Source organism: Polypterus senegalus, chromosome 9 (assembly GCF_016835505.1).
Source record: "Polypterus senegalus isolate Bchr_013 chromosome 9, ASM1683550v1, whole genome shotgun sequence".
NCBI classification, from domain to species: Eukaryota; Metazoa; Chordata; class Cladistia; order Polypteriformes; family Polypteridae; genus Polypterus; species Polypterus senegalus.
In genome coordinates this window covers 106,341,077-106,365,858 of record NC_053162.1, presented here as the reverse complement: position 1 = coordinate 106,365,858, position 24,782 = coordinate 106,341,077, and positions in this window count along the sequence as shown.

Sequence of the window (24,782 nt, the reverse complement as noted above, 5' to 3'; positions counted from 1 at the left end):
AAAATTGGAGAACAGGTTTATAAAGTTCAAAATACCAGGAGAATCCCCAGAATATCAAGAAGAGGGAGAACTGTTAAAACTCCAGCTTGTTTAGCAATAGGTCTCTCAAGAATATATATAACAAATCTGGATATTTTTCACAAATGAATAAAGACAAGAAAAGGCTGAGAATGGCAAAAAAATTGTTGCCAGATGGCAATCTAATGTAACCCAGAGCCAATAAGCAGTCCAGAAGAAGAATCAAGTAAACAAAGTGAAAATTCATGAAAAATGGAAAGTCAAATAGAAGAACAATATTCTCAATTATCTCCAAAAATATTCACTTAATGAACCACAAAGAACTCTTCTTCTTCTTCTTCTATTCCATTTTTTTAATGGTTGTCAAACCAGCTTTACTGAACTAGGGTATGTTGAGGAGCAAATGAAAGTGCCATTTCCTGCGTACTTCTAATTCTAAATTATACTATAATACAGTCCTATCAATTTTAAAAATCTTCAGACTATCTTGTGATCTTTAAGTCATTGTCCATATCCTAATGGAGTATTAATTGAGATGATATTCTGTCACATTAACTCTTCCTGTTTTTTTCATATGTTTTACATTTCAGAAGTATGTGTTCTACCGTTTCCTATGTATATGCACATCCCAGTATAATGTCTGCCAATCTGAAGTACAGTAGAATTTAGTCCCACATGGCCAATCATTTACCTTGACAACCTTGATATAATTTTTTTTTCTTCCACTCAATTAGATGTAACTTTCTTTTGAATGCCATAGTGATGTCTTCTTTTTATTTCATTATCTTACGTTTCTTGCCAGATTGAAGATATTGCTTGTTTGGTTCAATTGTTTCCCTCCACCTTACTTGCTAGAATATTTAAAACAATATTTAGCTTTCTTTAATTATTGTTTGACCAGTCTGTCTACAGTTTCAGTTTGTTGTACCCCAATGGAATGTACAAGATCCAGACCAAAATTCCCATATCCTTAAGTTGTAACAAGCTCTGTCTAATTGTTTAGAATAGTATCTTCCTGGCATGCAGGTGCTGCAGCCTGCACGCCATGATATTGATGTTGTATATGTTGATTGACAATCTCCACTGATTCATATTCTCTTCTTCAGATTGATATCTACCTTTGGTAGTTAATTCAACCATGGACAGCTAATTGGTCATGCTACACTGGAAGCACATGTGACATTAGTAAGATTCATGTCCTCCGATTGTTTATTACCAACCTATCCTGTCAGTCAGTCATTTTCCAACCCGCTATATCCTAACACAGGGTCATGGGGGTCTGCTGGAGTCAATCCCAGCCAGCACAGGGCTCAAGGCAGGAACAAACCCTGGGCAGGGCACCAGCCCACCGCAGGGCACACACACACAGACACACACCAAGCACACACTAGGGACAATTTAAGATCGCTAATACACCTAACCTGAATGTCTTTGGGAGGAAACCGGAGAAAACCTACACAGACATGCGAACTCTACGCAGGGAGGACCCGGGAAGCGAACCCAGGTCTCCTTACTGCTAGGCAGCAGCGCTACCACTGCGCCACCATGCCACCCACCAACTTATCCAAAACTACTAATCCTACTAAATAATAAATGAACAGAACAAGATAAAGAAAACTGATTGTAACTAATGATTGATACAAAAAATAAACAAAATAAAGATATTTAAGTATAAGCCAGGGAACCCTGGCATAAAACATAATCTGTATCTTGCACACTTTTCAAAACTTTTGCATTGTTGACATGAATATGCCATTTTGTGCAGGTTATTTACAGGCTACCCAGTTCTGGTTCAAACTGTGTCGCTGCTGGTTTGCATAGTGAAGACTTTGAAAGGATGACATAAAACATTGTCTCTCCAGCACCAATATATCAGCTTTGTTACCAGCATTAAATATTTGAATGGTCAGTGCATAAAATTGCTCTCACTTGTTTTATCATGCACCTCAACTCATTCATTTATCTGTGTTAAGAATATAATTATGATTGAAATCTGTTTCTCATTCCTCCTAGAAACCACACATCAATACTCTCCATAGAATGTAATTTATTTTGAATGGATTTTTATATAATTTCATTGTGGGCTAGGTTGACAGTAACCAAAACTTGAAAATGATCTTGCTGAATTAAGAGCTTTTTTTGTGAAAGTGACTTAATTTGGTAACAAGGATATTTCTTGCAGAATAATTCTGAAACAAGTTATAATGTGTTTGATATATTAGTACTGTACTGTGTAAGAATTAAGAGTCTAAGACATCATGAAGGTTTGGGGCAGCCGTACGTATATTGCTTTGCCCAGGCTGCAAAAGGGTTTTCAAATCAGAAGCATGATGTGCATATAACAGAGTCCAAAACAGAACTGACTATAGTAGCCCAAGATGGAGGTTTTAAAGGTCTGGAGAGGAACTGATGTCAGCAAAGGGGCCGGAACCAGAAGTGACATCAGTAAAGGGGCTGGCTTCGAAAGTGACGTCATCAAAGGGGGCAGCTTTGGAAGTGACGTCATCAAAGGGGCCGGCTTTGGAAGTGACATCTTCTGAGGCGGCGGAACCTTGCGGGATTTGGGTCTGTAGGGAACTGAGAAAGACAGTCAGCGCACTCTACCGCCCCCTGGTCAGATGTTTTATTACACTCACTCAGACCCTTTAGCTGCCTCCTACTCGCACGTGTGTGACAACTGTATAACAGTACAATAATTAATGAACTAGTCATATATTGATTTTTGAAAAACATTTCTTAATGAACCATTTCCTATAAAAAAAATTGTGAGAAACATTCTAAAATGTTTATAGATAGCTTGAATATGTAACTACTATAGGAAGTACTAGGATGATCATAGTTTGTATAGGTAAATACTCTACATTCAACTATCCATTTCCTGAATACACTTTCTCTAATAGATAATGGAAGTCTATGCCAGCAGCAGCCCTATGTCTAAGATGGAAATCAACCTTACATGAGACATCAGTCCATTAAGGCACACCATTCTGCATGCACATCCACATCCTCACTCATATGGAACCAATGTAATGTCACTTTGGTAATCATGGTAAGTGTTAAACTCAGAAGCAGTCATAGAATACATCTTTGTGTGATAAATCCAGAATTGAATGAAACAATCATTACTATTTATGAGTAACTTTCTCTCTTAGATATGATTAGAACACACCTAGGTGGCCATATTATCCTTATAATAAAAAAGATACCCAGTCTCCACACCACTCTCTATCTCTTTCCTCTTTACTAGCTTCATCTTTCTTTGAATCCTAATGCTATTTTTCTATTCATTCATAGCTCATTTACTTACAAGTTGCAATATTCCCTCTATTGCCTACCTCTTTACTGCGGTCCGTTTTAAAGACTGGGTGTTTAAATTCTATCAACTTATATGACTACTTTGTGCTAATGGATCCTATGTACAGTATATGATACAATTTCATAATCTAATGACACATAAGCCCTAGTTATATAGTTATAATTATAAAGTTTTAAGTTAACTATAAAAGTTAGCCATACATCTTGAAAAATGTGTTGGTTTTTTAAAAGGCAAACAATACAAAAATATACAGTACAATGCATATTGTACCTTAGATAAACTACAGGACATACATGTTTTCTATTACAAAAAAATACATTTTATTCTTTTAAGCTTTTTTTTTCATTTAAGCCTTTCATGTTAATAAACACATGTATGAACAGTGCAGACGCACAAAAATGTTACATACCAACGTTTCCACGCTCAAATCGCGATGTATAAAACCTGAACTTGATGTAAAAGCCACGCACATTTCCACAGTAGCTCATTCCTTTACATACGCAAGTTCTGCGTTTGGTTTTGCAGACTGGCGGCACCCAGCATCAAAGCAGTGCTAGTTCCTGTGTGGTTACCCTTTCTTTTTTAGATCCACATCCTTGACGCAGCTTTATCATATACACTGAAAGTAACTGCATATTGTTTATTAGTTTAAGGCATCTGATTGTAATTAACCTGTATCAATATAATTGTATCTGAGTGGGGAATCACAGCTCAGCAGCTGATTGGAAAGAGAATTATCGGTATACAGCATCTTGCACACGCTGCCTCAGCCATGCTGCCTATTGAACTGCTCTCATATGGCAAATGCTTCAGACCCTTTCCTTGCGGTTCAGAAACAGTTTCATCCCATGAACTTTAAACACACTCAATCAGTCCATCAAGTGCTCCTTGTAGAACGCTTTGTACTTATAAGTGCAATTACCTCACTGAAAACCTGAGCCACTTTATAAAGTGCTTATTTACATATGATGACGGTATCATTTTTAAGATGAAATGGAGCAAAATATGTTTATTATATTATACAGATAAAACTTTAACTTCATTTAAATAATCTGTATTGTTAATAATTAAACATGTAAGGACATGGTACTGCAGCGCTAGCGAGTAGCTAGCGCTCTGTTCACTGATTGTTCCTGCCTTGCGCTGTATTCTTGCTGTAGCTGGCGTGACACTGGAAGGATAGATGAATAGAATAATTAAACATGTACTACAAAGATATTTCAATGTTCCTTAAAAGTTTTGAAAAATCGGCGTTTTAAGCTTACAGATGGCTTAACGTCTATAACAGAGCTGATTGTGTGGCGATTGGGTATTTGGAGAAAGAAAAGAAAGGACAGGAATTGGAGGTTAGTACGTTTGAAAGAGACAGTACTGCTGCAATAAATTATTTCAATCAAAGGTCGCACACAGCAAAGCAAGCATCTTGCATGAGGCAGGAACAATCACTGTGCCACCGTGTCCCCATGTTTAATAACATGGTTTTACTCCTATCATCATGAAAATGATATCACGTATATTTTTCAGTATTTGAATTATTCAGAGAGCTGTAATATTATGAATGTAATGGATTCTGTGTCCTGTCGGAGGAAGAGAAAGCCCGGAAGCAAGTAGTGATTCACACACATAGAGCACATAGAAGATCAAATACAAAACAAAGCATTTAACGTGCTACTTTAGTTACGATGGGATTTGAGAAACTAGTAAATGAAACGATTTTAAGATTAAGTTTTTGATGTTCTACTTTAATGACAAAATAAACTATGTGATTAAAGTTGAAATTTCGAGATTAAAGATGACATTTCATGCTTTTGTCCCACTGTGTGCCTATTTTTTTTTTCTCTGTACCCTAATAATTTTTCATATGACACTTAGACGGTGGGCTACGACTTGACTCTTCATGGCGACTTCTGACAACTTCTTTTTTATTTCGGGCACTGTGCGACATTGAAAACTTTTATACGACTTTTTAAACCAACAAATAGTACATTTTCCCTTGCCTCCACTTGGTAGTCGTTGAAATTTTTCTATTTCCCCCCGTGCTTTTGCCATTGTCTTTTCACAGAACGCTGAGCTTAAGGGCTATTTATATTGATTTGCATATTCAAAGAGGCGTAATTCTGGGAGGAGTAGGGGAGGGACAGCAGGCGCGTGCATGTGTGTTACTTTTCACACTGACCGGGATTTATGGAGTGGAAGAACATGGAAGTGAGCGTTCACACAGATTTATGCATCTGGATTTTTTTGTGCGTACGAACATTTTCGCTTTTATGTTTACGCCATATTATAGTGTGAATTCTATGCACGGTATTATGCATGAGGCCCCTGGGAGTTAAAGCATGTTATTAAACATGGGAAAACAGTGGCACAGTGATTATGCGCGACCTTCGATTAAATAATTTATTGCAGCAGTACTGTCTCTTTCAAACATACTAATCCCCAATTCCTGTCCTTACTTTTCTTTCTCCAAATTCCCAATCGCCACACAATCAGCTCTGTAACAGACGTTAAGCCATCTGTAAGCTTTGAACGCAGATTCTTCAAAACTTTAAGGAATATTGAAATATCTTCGTAGTACATGTTTAATTATTCTATCTTTCCAGTGTCACACAAGCCCCAGCAAGCATACAGCGCAAGGCAGGAACAATCCGTGAACATTGTGTGTATCCTGAAAAGAATCAAAGGACAATACCTGGCATATAATTAAAATAGGACCAATGCTTGGCTGAAAAAAGGATTAATGCTAATAAGCATGATATAGATAGATAGATAGATAGATAGATAGATAGATAGATAGATAGATAGATAGATAGATAGATAGATAGATAGATAGATAGATAGATAGATAGATAGATAGATAGATAGATAGATACTTTATTAATCCCAAGGGAAAATTTACATACTCCAGCAGCAGCATACTGATAAAAACAATTTTAAATTAAAGAGTGATAAAAATGCAGGTATAACAGACAATAACTTTGTATAATATTAACTTTTACACCCTGAGGGTGGCATTGAAGAGTTGCATAGTGTGGGGGAGGAACGATCTTCTCAGTCTGTCAGTGGAGCAGGACAGTGACAGCAGTCTGTCGCTGAAGCTGCTCCTCTGTCTGGAGATGATACTGTTCAGTGGATGCAGTGGATTCTCCATGATTGACAGGAGCCTGCTCAGCATCTGTCGCTCTGCCACGGATGTCAAACTTTCCAGCTCTGTGCCTATAATAGAGCCTGCCTTCCTCACCAGTTTGTCCAGGCATGAGGTGTCCCTCTTCTTTATGCTGCCTCCCCAGCACACCACCGTGTAGAAGAGGGCGCTCGCCACAACCATCTGATAGAACATCTGCAGCATCTTATTGCAGATGTTGAAAGACACCAGCCTTCTAAGGAAGTATAATTGACTCTGTCCTCTCTTGCACAGAGCATCAGTATTGGCAGTCCAGCCCAATTTATTATCCAGCTGCCCTCCCAGGTATTTATAAGTCTGCACCCTCTGCCCACAGTCACCTCTGATGATCACGGGGTCCATGAGGGGCCTGGTCCTCCTAAAATCCACACACCAGCTCCTTGGTTTTGCTGGGTTTTCAGTTGTAGGTGGTTTGAATCGCACCATTTAACAAAGTCCTTGATTAAGTTCCTATACTCCTCCTTCTGCCCAGTCCTTATGCAGCCCATGATAGCAGTGTCGTCAGTGAACTTTTGCACGTAGCAGGACTCCGAGTTGTATTGGAAGTCCAATGTATTTAGGCTGAACAGGACCAGAGAAAGTACAGTCCCCTACGGCACTCCTGTGTTGCTGACCACAATGTCAGGCCTGCAGTTCCCGAGACGCACATACTTAGGTCTGTCTGTAAGGTAGTCCACAATCCATGCTACCAGGTATGACTCTACTCCCATCTCTGTCAGCTTGTCCCTAAGGAGCAGAGGTTGGATGGTGTTGAAGGTGCTAGAGAAGTCCAGAAACATAATTCTTACAGCACCACTGCCTCTGTCCAAGTGGGAGAGGGATCGGTGTAGCATTTAGATGATGGCATCCTCCGCTCCCACCTTCTCCTGGTATGAGAACTGCAGAGGGTTGAGGGTGTGGTGGACCTGTGGCCTCAGCTGATGAAGCAGCAGCCGCTCCATGGTCTTCATCACATGTAATGTCAGAGCGACAGGCCGGAAGTCATTCAGCTAACTAGGACATGATACCTTTGAGACTGGGGTGATGCAAGATGTTTTCCAAAGTCTCAGTACTCTCCCCTGTTCCAGGCTCAGGTTGAAGATGTGCTGTAGAGGATTCTCTAGTTCCGCGCACATTCCTTCAGCAGTCGTGGCGATACTCCATCTGGACCCACTGCTTTGCTGGCACGAAGTCTCTTCAGCTCTCTGCTCATCTACGCTGCTCTAATTGTGGGTGGGGATATCTCTCCTATGCTGGTATCAACAGAAGGATGGGTGAAGGGTGCAGTACTCCGAGGTGAGAGTGGGTTAGTGTGGTCAAACCTGTTAAAGAATTTGTTCATCTTGTTTGCTCTCTTCACGTCTCTCTCGATGGTGGCACCCTGCTTTGAGCTGCAGCCAGTGATGATCTTCATCCCATCCCACACTTCATTCATGCTGTTATTCTACAAAATTCTGCTCCAGCTTTCTCCTGTATTTCTCCTTCGCCGCCCTGAGCTAGACTCGGAGTTCCTTCTGCACGCGCTTGAGCTCATGCTGATCACCGCCTTTAAAAGCACTTTTTTTCTGGTTCAAAAGACCCTTAATGTCACTTGTAATCCATGGTTTGTTGTTAGCATAGCAGCGTACTGTACTTACTGGAACTACAATGTCCATACAGAAGTTTATATAGTCAGTAGTGCAGTCAATAGCCTCCTCAATGTTCACACTATATGATCCCTGCAGGATATCCCATATAAATATAATCATCTTTCCTTTTTGCAACCATGCCATTGATTAACTTTTCTTCAACATTTCCTTAACAAACATAACGGTATTGCCAAATATAAAAGGAAAAGTTCAGTGTAGACATTAGACTCAAGATAGATATTAAATATTAGATAGATGTTGCTTTAATGTAGTGTCGGCTTGTGATATCCAGATGGAGGAATTTATTATGGTCATATTCTTTTTCAAAAACACTTCCAATAACACCATGACATAACAAAGCAGGCACATGTAAGTGTAATTAAATTAAACAAGAAAATTAATTGAGTTCAAGAAATTGTGAATAATTTGTGTGGCTTGGACACTGTGCTGTTAATATGGTGTTGTCCTTCAGATGAGACGTAAAACTGAGGTCCTGACTCACTGTGGTCATTAAAGATCCATGGGCATCTTTCAAATAAGAATAGGGTTTATCCCATCACAGCCTTATCCATTCTGACCCCCTAATCATCCCCCATCTCTTATTGGCTATCTTCTTAACCCCATTACCACCTAATAGCTAATGTGTGGTCAGTGTACTGGTGCAATAATGGCTCATCGTCCAGGTGAGTGCTACACATTGGTGGTGATTGAATTGGTTCCCCCCGTCTATGTAAAACACTTTGAGTAACTACAAAGGCACTGTATAAATGTAATTATTATTATTATTATTATTATTTTATTAAGGTTACATCACAGCTTACAAGATGCATAATTTTTAAGATATTTTTATTTATAAACAAACAACATCTCATTGGTATGATTTGTACCATGTCATTTTGTCTTAGTATGGATATAGTGAAATTTTGCATGAACAATGTATACAGTTATGTACATAAACACAGTTTTTGAACACTACACTTAAACATATGTATGTAACCATAACAACCTATTATAATTCTTTGCCATATTACTGTATGTGAAATAGAAACCTTTGAAAGCTTGATAAAATTAGACAAAAATGGATTAAAATCCCAGTAGCCTACATATTCTAGTTAGATGTTTAATTTTGGAACATACACAAAAACTGTGTTTTTAGAAAATAATGCACAAAGTGCGAAAGTATAGCATACACACTAGACAATTCTTTAGTCTGCCCAGCGCCATGTGTCACCAATTAGCATTGCACCGTGCTGCTTTATGACATTCTAATATGTAAAAAATTTGATCTAATTTGATAAACCTTCCATGATTTCTGTTGAAAGCTGGAACAATGTCCACAGCAGACATGTCAAAAAGAGTCCTTTGACACATTTGAGTAATTGAAGTTGCAGAAAGATTAATCCAATAACCATAGAAGGGCTGGACACATGTCATGTTATATAGTTTATTATAGACTTCCAAGCACAGTTTGATAAGCCAAGATATTATTAACCAATATGTAAGTGGTAAAAGAAAAAAAATGCAGCATGAAAAGTGGTCCAGCTTTCCATCGACTTGTTTGGGTGAGGTTTGTCTGTGGTTGTGATGGTAACAGGCAGAGAAAAGCAGATCAGATTTTCATTTCCGTAGCAACAGTCTCCAGGTCTTCCTAGGGAATTTTCAGGTGCTTCTATGTTTCTTGAGAAATTAAATTCCTATACCATATTTTAGATTTCTGTCCAATGGTTGTCCAGTGCATCTAGTGAAAGATGTCCACTAGATGCCAAAAAGACATCAACTGTCTAAATGTGATGCTGAGAAGCTATATCACTTTTTTCAGGGCTTCCTACAATACTAAACTCTTTATCCTATTTGGGAGAACGATTCCAATTAAATTATACTCAATTTACAATATATCATACTGTTAAATGTGAGAATAAATTTAATTAACTTTGCCTGTATTTTAGATGATATTTTTAGAACTCCTGAACTGTAACTGTGTTTTTTTTATGCTGTGATGCAGGACTATAAATGAAGGAGAAATCTTTCAAATGTTATTTTGCCATTATTTTTAATGCTTTGAGTATTTCAAATATTGGCTAATTTATCTTTTGTTGCAACTTCTGTAAGTTGCTAGTTTCCAAAAAATATTATATTAATATATTTTTAGCACAAATGAAATTATATTTTTTGGTAAAGCTTTCAATCAGTAAGCTAACTGCAAGCAACAATTATTATTTTAATCAGGATTCATTTACTTTTGGCTTTAATATAAAAAAAAATCTTAGCCCTGCAACCTTTATATATTTTAGGTATCTGTAATTGTGTTATAATCTTCTGTAGACTATTTGCTTCTTTTATACATTGTTCAAAATATTTTTGTGAATTTCTTTAAAGGAAAGCATTTTTACAAAATAAAATCAAATAAAATCCGAGCAGTACAATCCATTCTGAAGAGAAGGAAGAACCAACCAGCTGTCAACTTTATTTACTTTGCTGTTTCTTTATTTTAATAGCAAAATGAGTAAAATGTACATATGAGGTTTCAATATATATATATTTTTTGTTACTATGCCTTTATGCATATATAGAGTAAATAAAACACAGACTCCCAATGTATGAGTGTGAAGGTAGGGAATCTTGTATGAAGATAGTTAAAAATAAGTAAACCAATGAATTAATTTAATGATGAAGATTATCCTGTAAGGACAACATTTCCATTTTGTAACTGCAAATATTTTCCTTAGAAGACCACGGTGGACTGTTTTTTGCTCAGATAAACAACAATGAACTCTGAAAAATTACTCACAGATGTTTCAAACAGACAGGCTCCATGAGACTTTGCTTTATGTTTGGCTTATACTTTTATTTATTTCTCTAAGTTTAAATACATTTTCTTTAAGCTTATATCAGTGTATAAACTCACATTATAATCCTAGGTTAGAGTTACCTGTCAATCTATGACTCAAACACTTGGCAGAGCGAACCTATTCTAAGGGAAAGTAACGCAGCATTGGTGAACAGTCTTGACAAGATAAGGCACGTGCACATATTTTTATCATTAAAAATTTTGGGGCAAGCTGTTCATCATCAGAATAGTTATCCAATTATCTCTGTGTAACATCATAAGATCCTACCTACCAAGAGGTGCGTTTTGCATAAAGAATAGACATCTCAAAGTGACACAGAGACTCCAGGTAAACTAAAGAGACATTGTCCATGCATCAGCCTGATGTCTGAGCCAAAAAAGCTACATGAAAGACAAGCTTTCATCTCTGTCACTGTCCTGCATGGAGGTTTTCTTTGGTTCTATGCTAAAGATTTCATATCCTTAGGGATAGTATTGTTAAGTGCCAAAGAGGAAGGATGTGCATCATGGCTGGGATAAACGAATGATTCATGCCTGGCCAGGAGGCCATAATGGAAGGAGCAGTCGAATGGGATCAGTGAGAGTAGATCAGTAACGTGGCAGTATCCCTCCAAGCTAAACCGAACTAGGACATCCGTAGGGTGGTATGGGAGTTGAACTCCAGAAATGCAGCCCTGTCAGGGTCTTTGGTGAGAAGTAGTGGAGGAGAAGAAAAGGGAATTGTGCTTGGAATCACTGTTTGGAGGTATTTCGCCTAAAATAAAACCCTTTGTTTTATATCTGGGACTTGTCTAAGAATTCATGATTGAGAATTGGGGCTCTTTGGTGCCCTTTAGTGTCCACAGTACACTATACATGGCATTTTAAAGAAATTTGGAATTAATTTTCATTGTTATGCAGATTACACTAAGCTTTGTGTGTCCACAAAGCCCAACTCTGTCCTTCCCCTTTCCTATCTTAATGATTATCCATCCATCCATCCATTCTCTTCCGCTTATCCGAGGTCGGGTCGCGGGGCAGCAGCTTAAGCAGAGAGGCCCAGACTTCCCTCTCCCGGCCACTTCTTCCAGCTCTTCGGGAGAATCCCAAAGGCGTTCCCAGGCCAGCTGGGAGACATAGTCCCTCCAGCGTGTCCTGGGTCTTCCCCGGGGCCTCCTCCCGGTTGGGCGTGCCGAACACCTCACCAGGGAGGCGTCCAGGAGGCATCCTGATCAGATGCCCGAGCCACCTCATCTGACTCCTCTCGATGCGGAGGAGCAGCGGCTCTACTCTGAGCCCCTCCCGGATGACTGAGCTTCTCACCCTATCTTTAAGGGAAAGCCCAGACACCCTGCGGAGGAAACTCATTTCAGCCGCTTGTATTCGCGATCTCGTTCTTTCGGTCACTACCCATAGCTCATGACCATAGGTGAGGGTAGGAAGGTAGATCGACTGGTAAATTGAGAGCTTTGCCTTACGGCTCAGCTCCTTTTTCACCACGACAGACCGATGCAGAGCCCGCATCACTGCGGATGCCGCACCGATCCGCCTGTCGATCTCACGCTCCATTCTTCCCTCACTCGTGAACAAGACCCCGAGATACTTGAACTCCTCCACTTGGGGCAGGATCTCTCCCCCAACCCTGAGAGGGCACTCCACCCTTTTCCGGCTGAGGACCATGCTCTCGGATTTGGAGGTGCTGATTCTCATCCCAGCCGCTTCACACTCAGCTGCGAACCGATCCAGAGAGCTGAAGATCACGGCCTGATGAAGCAAACAGGACAACATCATCTGCAAAAGCAGTGACCCAATCCTGAGTCCACCAAACCGGACCCCTTCAACACCCTGGCTGCGCTTAGAAATTCTGTCCATAAAAGTTATGAACAGAATCGGTGACAAAGGGCAGCCCTGGCGGAGTCCAACTCTCACTGGAAGCGGGCTCGACTTACTGCGGCAATGCGGACCAAGCTCTGACACGGTTGTACAGAGACCGAACAGCTCTTATCAGGGGTCCGGTACCCCATACTCCCGAGCACCCCCACAGGATTCCCGAGGGACACGGTCGAATGCCTTTTCCAAGTCCACAAAACACATGTAGACCGGTCGGGCAAACTCCCATGCACCCTCCAGGACTCTGCTAAGGGTGAAGAGCTGGTCCACTGTTCCGACCAGGGCTAAAACCACACTGTTCCTCCTGAATCCGAGGTTCACTATCCGACGGACCCTCCTCTCCAGAACCCCCGAATAGACTTTTCCAGGGAGGCTGAGGAGTGTGATCCCTCTATAGTTGGAACACACCCTCCGGTCCCCTTTTAAAGAGGGGACCACCACCCCGGTCTGCCAATCCAGAGGCACTGTCCCGATGTCCATGCGATGTTGCAGAGGCGTGTCAACCAAGACAGTCCTACAACATCCAGAGCCTTAAGGAACTCGGTATCTCATCCACCCCGGGGCCCTGCCACCAAGGAGTTTTTGACCACCTCGGTGACTTCAGTCCCAGAGATGGGAGAGCCCACCTCAGAGTCCCCAGGCTCTGCTTCCTCATGGAAGGCATGTTAGTGGGATTGAGGAGGTCTTGAAGTACTCCTCCCACCGACCCACAACGTCCGAGTGAGGTCAGCAGCGCACCATCCCCACTATATACGGTGTTGACACTGCACTGCTTCCCCCTCCTGAGACGGCGGACGGTGGACCAGAATCTCCTCGAAGCCGTCCGAAAGTCGTTCTCCATGGCCTCTCAAACTCCTCCCATGCCCGAGTTTTGCCTCAGCAACAACCGAAGCAGCGTTCGCTTGGCCTGCGGTACCTATCAGCTGCCTCCAGAGACCCACAGGACAAAAAGTCCTATAGGACTCCTTCTTCAGCTTGACGGCATCCCTCACGCGGTGTCCACCAACGGGTTGGGGATTGCCGCCACGACAGGCACCGACCACCTTGCGGCCACAGCTCCGGTCAGCCGCCTCAACAATAGAGGCACGGAACATGGCCCATTCGGACTCAATGTCCCCACCTCCCTCGGGGCGTGGTTGAAGTTCTGCCGGAGGTGGGAGTTGAAGCTACTTCTGACAGGGGACTCTGCCAGCCGTTCCCAGCAGACCCTCACAACACGTTTGGGCCTACCAGGTCTGACCGGCATCTTCCCCCACCATCGAAGCCAACTCACCACCAGGTGGTGATCAGTTGACAGCTCCGCCCCTCTCTTCACCCGAGTGTCCAAGACATATGGCCGCAAGTCCGGCGACACGACCACAAAGTCGATCATCGACCTGAGGCCTAGGGTGTCCTGGTGCCAAGTGCACATATGAACACCCTTATGCTTGAACATGGTGTTCGTTATGGACAATCCGTGACGAGCACAGAAGTCCAATAACAAAACACCGCTCGGGTTCAGATCGGGGCCATTCCTACCAATCACGCCCTTCCAGGTCTCACTGTCATTGCCCACGTGAGCATTGAAGTCTCCCAGCAAAACGAGGGAATCCCAGAAGGTATGCCCTCTAGCAACCCCTCCAGAGACTCCAAAAAGGGTGGATACTCCAAACTGCTGTTCGCGATACGCACAAACAACAGTCAGGACCCTTCCCCCCACCCGAAGGCGGAGGGAGGCCACCCTCTCGTCCACCGGGGTAAACCCCAATGCACAGGCTCCGGGGGGCAATAAGTATGCACACACCTGCTCGCGCCTCTCACGGGGCAACTCCAGAGTGGTAGAGAGTCCAGCCCCTCTCAAGGAGATTGGTTCCAGAGTCCAAGCTGTGCGTCGAGGTGAGTCCGACTATATCTAGCCGGAACCTCTCGACCTCGCGCACTAGCTCAGGCTCCTTCCCCTTCAGAGAGGTGACATTCCACGTCCCAAGAGCCAGTTTCTGTAGCCGAGGATCAGACCGCCAAGGTCCCCGCCTTCGGCCACCACCCAACTCACATTGCACCCAACCTCCTTGGCCCCTCCCATAGGTGGTGAGCCCATGGGGATTATCTACTTGAAATAAAATCTTAATATTCTTCCAGTTTCCTCCAGCTCAATAGCTGTAAGACAGAGGTTCTCCTCACTGGCTCCATGTATACTTATCAAAATCTAATAGTTTCTTACTTAACATTGATGGTACCTCAGTTATATCTCCCCTCAGGTTAAGAGTTTGAGAGTTATCTTTGATAGTACTCTGTTTATCAGTAATGTTTTTCGGTCATCTTTTTCTCATCTCCATAGAATTGCCTACTTGTGACCTTCCCTTACACTAAATAGCACTGCTATCCTTACTCATACATTGGTCACTTCCCACACTGATTATTGCAATTCTCCTCTCTTTGGTCTTCCACATAAGCTTCTTTAACTCCAACTTGTTCAGAACTCACCTGCCTGTATTATATTATATTATACATGTAGTTTATTACATGTTCCATAAAACAAATAACTCCATATCTTAGGTAGCTTTATTGGCTTCCTCTAAAATTTTACATTGATTTTAAAATTCTTTTTACTTACCTTCAAAGTAACCCATAGCATTAGAACAATCAAGATGAGAACAAGCCATTCAGTCCAACAAAGCCTGACAGTCCTATACCCTTAATTCTTTAAAAAAAGTAACAAGTCTAGTTTTGAAAGTCCCTAAAGTCTTACTGTCTACCATGCTATTTGGTAGCTTATTCCAAGTGTCTGTGGTTCTCTGTGTAAAGATAAATTTCATAACGTTTGTACAAAATTTACCCTTAACAAGTTTACAACTGTGTCCCTGTATACTTGATGAACTTGTTTTAAAATAACAGTCTCAACCCACTGTACTAATTCCATTCATAATTTTTTAACACTTCAATCATGTCACCTCTTAATCTTAATTTGCTTAAACTGAAAAGGCTCAACTATTTTAATCTTTCTTTATAATTTATCCTCTTTAGCCATGGAATCAGCCTAGTCTCTCTTCTCTGGACCTTTTCTATCACTGCTATGTCCTTTTTGTAGCTTGGAGACTAAAACTGCACACAGTACTTCAGATAAGGCCTCACCATTGCATTATAAAGCTTGAGCATAGCTTCTTTAGACTTGTACTCCACACATCGTGGTATATAACCTAACATTCTGGTTGCCTTCTCAATGGCTTCTGAACACTGTTGGGAAGTTGATAGTGTAGAGTTCATTATGAATCCTAAATCCTTCTCATAAGGTGTAGTCTAAATTTATAAGACATCCCATATGTATATTCAAACCTTACATTTTTAATTCCTATGTTTAGTACTTTACACTTACTGAAATTAAATTCCATCTGTCAGAAATCTTCTCAAGCCTGTATGCTGTCCAAGTCCTTCTATAATGATTAAACAGATTCCACATTATCTGCCAATCCACCTATCTTGGTATCATATGCAAACTTAACCAGCTTGTTACTTATATTCCTATCTAAATCATTTATATATGTTAAAAATAGAAGCAGCCCTAGCACTGACCCCTGTGTAACACCACTCTTAACATCAGCCAATTCTGATAAGGTTCCTCGCACCTTCAGCCACTACTTCCTGTGTCTGAGCCAGTTCTGCATCCATCCAAAAACATCACCCTGAACTCCAACATCTGTTAGTTTGATGCCCAACCTCTCATGTGGCACCTTATCAAATGCTTTCTAAAAGTCAAGATAAATAATATCATATGCTCCATTTTGATTGTATCCTTTTGTTGCTTCCTCGTAGAATTTCAGCATGTTAGTAAAACACAAACTCCCTCTTCCTGCGACTGTTCAGAAAAACTCCCGTACTTCCCATGTGCTGTTCGGTCTTTATTATGAGTAATTCCTTTCATTAATTTTTCTCTGATGCATGCTAAGCTTACTGGGCTATAGTTGCTTGGATCTACCCTCTCACGCTTTTTATATAAAGGCATAATTTTTGCCATTTTCCAGTTCTTTGGAATCTCCCCAGTGCACAGTGACTTCCTAGAAATATGTGTCAGGGGTTTATATATGTACTCGCTATCCTCCTTAAGAACTCGAGGGTAAACATCTGGTCCTGGTGATTTGTTTGATATCAGCCTATTTAATCTGAACAGTACTGATCCCTCTACAGTTTTCAAATTCTTCAGTATCTCCTTAGTAGTCCCATTTACCACAGGAAGGTTATTCACTCCCTCACTTGTGAAGACAGTGCAAGTTTAAATTGCCCACTATAACTTCTCTGTATCTTTTAATTTCCCTTTACTATTTCTGATGCACTTGACCGCCTCCTTGACTGTTCTTTTACTACTAAAATACTGAAAGAATCTCATAGGGTCTTCTTTTACCTTATCTGCTGTGTTCCTCTTCAGCTGTCATTTAGCCTCCCTAATATCCTTCTCAATGGTTCCCCTCATGTTTTCATACACCCTACAATTCACTTTGGAGTTATTTTTCTTATATGCCTTTTAAAACTGTTTTTTCCTTTGCAGCTTCTTTTTGAACTCTTTATTTACCCACTGTGGAGTTTTTTTGAATTTCCTATAAATTCCAAATTTATGTATGTACCTGTCCTGCATTACATGTAAAACATTTTTAAACCTGTTCCACTGCTCATTGACTATCTCCACACTTAAAAGCTTATCCCAGTCTATTCTCCTTAGACTTTGTCGCATCTTCTCAAAATTTGCCCTGCTAATAATTAACGGTTTTATTCTTTGCATTCACACTTCTCCGAAACACAGAGAACTGTATTACATTATGGTCATTTGACCCCAGTGCTTCAGTCACATCTACACCCTCAATTCCATCTTATTTCAAAATACTAAATCCAGGCAAGCCTCACTCCACATTGTGTTTTAAAACAGTCACTGAGTACTTCTAAAAACTCTTTAGAAGCACTCTTGTGCTCCTCCATTTGCAAGGTTATCCCAATTAATATTTGGGTAATTAAAGTCCCCCATGACTATAATATTCCATTGTAAACTTGCCTTTTTTTTAATTTTTTTTTTTATTAATTTAATTACAATCCATACAAAGCAATCAAGTTTTTACAAAGAGAAAAATTAAGTTAAACTTGCCTTTTTAATATTACTAAAAAGATGTGTGTTGAAATTACTGTCTGCATTGGGTCATCTATTACACACTCCTAAAATAAGGCCTCTTTCCCTACTGCTTTCCAGGCGAAGCCAAAAGTCCTCACTAAGAGCTCATCTTCCAACTGGAGAGGACTTGAATTTAAATTCTGTTTCACATAAACTGCAACTCCACCTACTTTTCTGTTTTGTCCGGCCTTCCTAAAAATGTGTATCCCTCTATGTTATACTCATCCCCATCTTTATTATTTAGCCAGGTTTCCATTATTGCTGTAATGTAATAATTATACTCTGCTACAGCTCCAACTCGCTTGCCTTATTTCTGATACTTATAGCATTAACTATATTTAATGTGTTACTCTTTCTATATTTAAACATAACCTTTGTTTATTATACCTCTCCGACTTCATACATGTTTACAACCCCACCTGCACTCTTAGGTCCTCCACATCTGGTTTCCTCATCATCTTCCCTGCATGCCTGTTAACCATAGGTTCCAAAGTGTTTAGTCTGTCCTCCTAGTCTCTGGAACTCACTACCACAAAACATTTGGGACATAGATTCCCTACCCATTTTCAAATCCCGTTTTAAGACTCATTTAGATTAGCTTACACTACATGACCTTAGGCTGTATTCTTATTGACTTTGTTTATTTTCAGTTCTATATGTATATGGGTATGTTTACATGCATGTTTACTTGTTGTTGGTTTTATGATTATATTGTTTCTACAGTGTCCTTGGGTGTTTGAAAGGAGCCTCGAAATGAAATGTATTATTATTTTTATTATTATTAAGCTTTTTGACTATTGAACAAGGGTATATTTAGGGCATTACATACAGACTTTTTTGATTCTGCTGCTATGTATTCTCCTATTTTAATAAATAAACCTCCGTCTTAAACTTCAATACGCTCTGTGATTTAGGTAAATATAGTGTACCTGGTATGGTTGGATTTCCACTTCTTTACCGCAGAGTTAGTGGAGGAGGAGGGATGCCTTTTAACAGTGAGCAGCATAGTAAGGAGTAACACCCTGTTGGTATGCATCGATAACTAAGGTTTATTAGCCTCCAGTGTCTAGGGAATACCTGCGAATACAATGCGGATACCTGTCCGGTTTCTTCAAGCCAGACCTAATGAATCTCTAAGTTGAGTACTAAGGATTGATTGGTTGTACATGCATCATTCATAATCATTGCTAAACAGCAAATGTGAATGGATTTTGTATGTGTCCTAGTGCTAAGTTTAGTATGTATAAGAGTTTGGCAATCCATAAGAAACTTGGTGAGTCCCACTCACCTCACAATAACACAGATGTCTTCCCAAAGTAAAAAGAAAAAGAAACTGGAGGGTGGGTCAAGATTTGAAAAAAATATCCCACTAACAATCACTATGCATTTCCATAGGGGTTCAAACAAACAATATAGAGATTCGGTAAAGGTTAGTCTATTTCATTCATTATCTACAGTATGTGATAAGGGCAACATGAAAGATTTTAGCCTTCTATGATTTATGTGCAACACAAGAGACAGTTCTAAACTATCTCGTATATTAGGCACTACAAGTAGTTGCATGGGGAGAGATTTGTAAGTGAGGGGTCATTTGTGCAAAGCATACCTCCAACTACCAGTTGCCTTGCCAGGTGAAATAAGTGAAGATTAATGGGCTTCTTAAAAGTTCAAAAAGAGAAATGTGCCCTTATACAATTTACCACTTGAATACAATTGACCTACCTATTGTGCGAAATGAACAAACAAAAAGAAAATTGGCAACATTCTAAATTTGTGACCAGCTGATCAACAGATATTTAAAATTAGCTTTCAGTATAAATTGCTGGCTGACTATAATATGCTTGTTGGTTTACTCATCATTTTCGTAGGATAATTGTAGTAGGCATTCTGTAATGTTTAGTTTTGTGACATTGCACAGAAAAACATGTTAAGTGGATTTTAGTCACAAAAGACACGGTGCAAATGAGCACATATTTTTGTTATTTCAGTTACTCCTATCTATTGTATTGTGATGTGTGTGGGAGACTTGCTGTAATGCTTTAAGCAATATTTTGCAGACAACCTTTTCTATGCAAAACTAACTTTTTAGAACATAGGGGCCCAAATAAATGTCATTTTTAACTGTAATATTTTTCCTAAAATGGTTCATTCTATTTACATAAATATTTCTGGTTACATGATTTTTTATAGAAGAAAAGAGGTCTAATTTTAGCCTTTACATTAATAAAGATGAAATTATAATAAGGCTGTAGGCATTTGGAGTACACTGGTAATATAAATACTGATTAACTGATTGCAGGAAACAAATTAAAAATACAAAAATATCAATACAGTAAGTGGGAAAAAAACATATTGAAATGGACTAGAAAAATGATTACAGCTAATTAAAGCACACAATACAAGAACCATACCTGTAACAACTAAGATAATTCAAGTCCATTGGATCAAAATATTTAATACACTTTGTGTACCCTTAAATGGTTCACATATCTATTTCTATTTATTACTCTCTTTTCCCCTTAGAGACATTTTGAGGCATGGATTTAGTCATGTTCTGGAAACATCCCTTAGTGATTTTGGCCTATGGTGAATCAATAGTGTCGTACAGTTCCTGATCATTTTTTAACCATAAGTTCATTCTGATTCTAAATGTGTTCTGTTGGATTTAGATAAAGTTATGGGCATTGTACCGGACACTGTAGAAAACTGAAGGTGCTGCTGTGTTAATTGAATAAGCCTGAGATGACATTGACTTTGTGACATGAATATTATCCAAATGGAAGTATCTGTTTGAAAAAGGCTAGGCCATAACCAAAAGGGAATGTACAGGTAGAGGGTCAGCAACCATGTATATTTATGCTATGAAATTCATATGGTAATTGGTTGGTATAAAGACAGCTAACATTTGTCTAGAAGATGTTCCACACATTGTAGCAAGGCCGTCGCTGCATAATGTGGCTGGGAGGGTGCTTAAGGAATATCCCTTCAGGCACTTTTGTATACAACCAAGTGCTGAGAGGATCCCACCCGATAAATATTCCAGCTGTCAGTTTCTGGCGTCATGTTTCTATAACAACTAAGCAGGGAAAGGATGTTTCGGCAGGAAACTTTTCTTTTTAAGGGGAATGGTGGACCGAGGAAGGGGATAAAAAGGCAGAAGGCAAGGAGAAAGAATTTCAGGATCAGATTTCACCCAGGGAGGTCTGCTATTTGTGGGTGGCCACCCCAAAGTTGAAACAGTGCGATGAATCCCTGAGAAGAGGCCAGGAAATGAGGTTCTCTGGGTGCTCCTGTCGGACTGGTGATTAAGTTTCTTCAGGACAGCTAGCCGGGAAGCCATTTTAGTCTGAGGACTGATTTTTTTTTCCACTCCATCCTACAGTAGGAACTGTACTGCAGGTTTCTTCATCATGTCATGGACTATGTTAAATCTTTTCTTTTTTAGATCTTTTTTCTTTATGTCTGTTTCAAACCAGGGATTAAGATTTGGCTGCTGGGGAGGGTGTCTGGGGAAAAGGGTTCACAAATGAGCACTCAGGCACAGGTCAAGTAAATGTATTAATTCCTTCTGATTTTAGCCAATTATTTAGGGACGAGTATATCTTCTTACTGGCATTTTAAAGAGTGGCTGTTTTAGCATTGGTGGCATTTCTGTTGCAGTAGCTTGACCAACTTTGACCATTTTCCTTTGAGCTCTTTCATCAAAAAATGTTTTAACCAAGAAAACTGCTGCTCACTGGATGTTTTTTATTTGCTGTGCAATTCTGTGTGAACTGTAGAGACTGTAGTGTCAACTAGCCATAGTCCATAGTGTAGTTACAATAAATTAATGAAAGTATATTGTTAGGTTCGATTTATTTTAATCAGTTTCACAGTACTTTGTTTTCCTGTTTAAAAAATTTTGTACCTATTTCTGTATTCATTATGCAATTGATCATTGTTCAGTTGTTTTTGTCACAAATAATTTCACATTTACAGTTTCTTTTCTTGAGCATGTAAGTTTACAAAAATGCATACAGATTGGAGCAAAATATGTAAGAATCATTTGTACTCCAGCAACCTTTGAAAATTTTAGAAGATCTATAAGCCTGTGCAGGACACTGTATATTACTTTACATTAGCTGCTTGATAAAAAATAGGTACCATATTTTTAATTAAATTCCAAGTACACTGTCTACTCCTAATAAATATAGACACTGCCCCACCAAAAGTGAACTACAGATGGAATGGTGCTGTGCAGACTGGCAGATAGTGGTAGTGTCCCCTCACTCAAGATCCTACAGCTGAGAGTTTACCCATAAATTCAGCTTCTCTAGTGGCTGCTTTTTGCACCCACTCTCGTATTTCATTCCCTTTTCTTCCCTGAATTTATTCTGTACTTTCTCTGCTGTTCGTGTAACTAGTTATTGTGTTTTTATTCATACAGCCCAAAAACTTGTGTCTCTGGTATTCATTTCTATTTTTTAACATGAAAATAAAGTTTAATGGTTTTTGCCTTCTTCAGAATCATACTAGTTTATACTATATAGACAGTATATGTATTATACTGTCACTGGTAATATACATATGAATAATATTTAATTTTTGTATATGAATGAAAAACAAAATAGCAATTTGTCAGTTTAAAAAAATCCTACATTCTAAAAAGGTCAAGCTAAATAGTTCACAATATGGAAATAAAAACACATAAGGTAAGTTACTCTTGGTTTCCCTATTAATACAATTAAAATGTCATTTGACTTTTCAAAAAACAAGTACTGTATGTAATATCTCAGTTACACTCCATTTTCCATACTAAGTGACATAGTAGAACACATTTCAAAGGATCGATCAATGTGATTTTCAGCATTGTAATATAATCTGCAATGTTAAAATTGAATATTTTATTCATCATGCTCAGCTTCCATTTGTAACAATCAAGCATCTAAGTGAAAATGCATTAATGGAATTTAATTAGGCTGAAGTCATTATATTATCCAGCAATCATTCTGTTCATACAACTGACTGCATTATGTGCACTTTAATATGTCAGTCTTGCTAATGTGTTTCCGATCACAGCTTTCTTAGATACCTCACTTCAGAACTTGTAGCTCAGATGAAGTCACCATTTCTTTGCCTTCACACATTATAATAAAATTTTCTGCCCTTCATCCACAGACAGATGTCAGTCACACAAAAAACACTAATATTACCTCCTGAGGTATTAAATTCTGACAGTAAATTAGTCACAGATTAAGATCTTTTTGGATTTCAGAAACTGTTAGTTTATTAACATTATATGAATAGTTTAATATGAATATATACAATGTTGGTAATATAATCTATTCTACCCTGGGTTGTGAAATATTTGTCAGATTTAGAAGTTTCCAAGCCCATTTAATCCAGTGGTTGGTCACAGAGCTCACAAAATTAAACATTTTAATTATCTGACTTTTAAAAATTATTAATTTCTCAAGCAAGAATTGAAACAAGTAGGGAACATATTTTACTTCTTTACTACTTCAATTCATTATTAGAAAAAAACATGTCACTCCTACAAATAATTTCCTCACCAGGTTTCTTTTAAGTTTTGCATTGTTTATACATTTTTGGAGAGTTTTATTTATAACTTATGTAAAACAGCGGTTAGTATGAAGTATTTCAACACTATTGTGAATGATTGAAATTTACTGTTAAATGCAGATTTAATTTTATAAAGTATAGTTCTAAATGTGAAATGAAATATACTTTCAACTATTATTTAAGGAATTTATAGTGATAAGTCAAGCAAAATTACACCTCTAGTACTACAGACATACAACAAATTTTTAAGTTTTTAAAAATTACTTATATACATTGAATTAATTTTCTATTAGTAATTATATTTTCAAGCTTACATTATCCTTTGTTAAAGCTTTCAATTTGTTTTCCTATATGTAATTTTCTTCTTCAGGCACGATGGTTTTTCTCCCCCATGTCAGGTTAATTGGTGAATTTAAAATAGCTAGGTGTAAAGGATTTTCTTTAATTATGTGTATGAATGTGCCCTGAGCCCTGCTAAGTGGTTTTCTGCATTCTTAACCCAATGCTACCAAGATTGGGGTTCCAAAAGTGGATTGAGAAAATGAATGGACAAATTATTACAGAAGCAAGAATATATAGTATTATCAGGTTTTCAAGAGAAGGTAGCTGATTTTGTCAATTTCCTTTAAGTTATTGACATTTTCACAATTCCACGCCTCATGGTTACATTAAAGATTGCATTGGTTAACAGATCTTGTTAACTGGTTGGTATTTACTTGCAATTGACAGAGGCAGAGCTTTTAAACAATTTCAGTGACAACTATTTTTTTTTGTGGGCATTATTGGAAGTGTTTTTGCAACTTTTTGGGAACACCTAGTTTAGAACAGCGACAACCCAAAACAAAGTTTTTAGGTGCAAAATGTGTATTTCAACTCATAAGGAGAATGTCTGTATGTCTCAGATTCCTGTCCTCTCAACTTCTTACAGTTGTTCTCTCTGTTCCACATTCTCCTTTTGTGAATCTTAAAATTCCAGTTATCCAGAAATGCATACATAGTTGTAATGCTATGACTGTAAGTCACTCTGGACATACCTTTTTGAAAGTAAAAGTATTTGTATAAAGTTGGGGCAAGAACAATGGGAACATGAGGGGAATAATGCACACTCTAAACAGCTGGTACTGAAGCTAAGAATTTGAATTGAATTGTGATCTAAGACTTGTCAGGCAGCATTGCCTAATAAACAAGGCAGGCATAAAATCAATAAACTAAAAAGAAACATGTAAATTGTATTGTCTTCCACTAGCAGA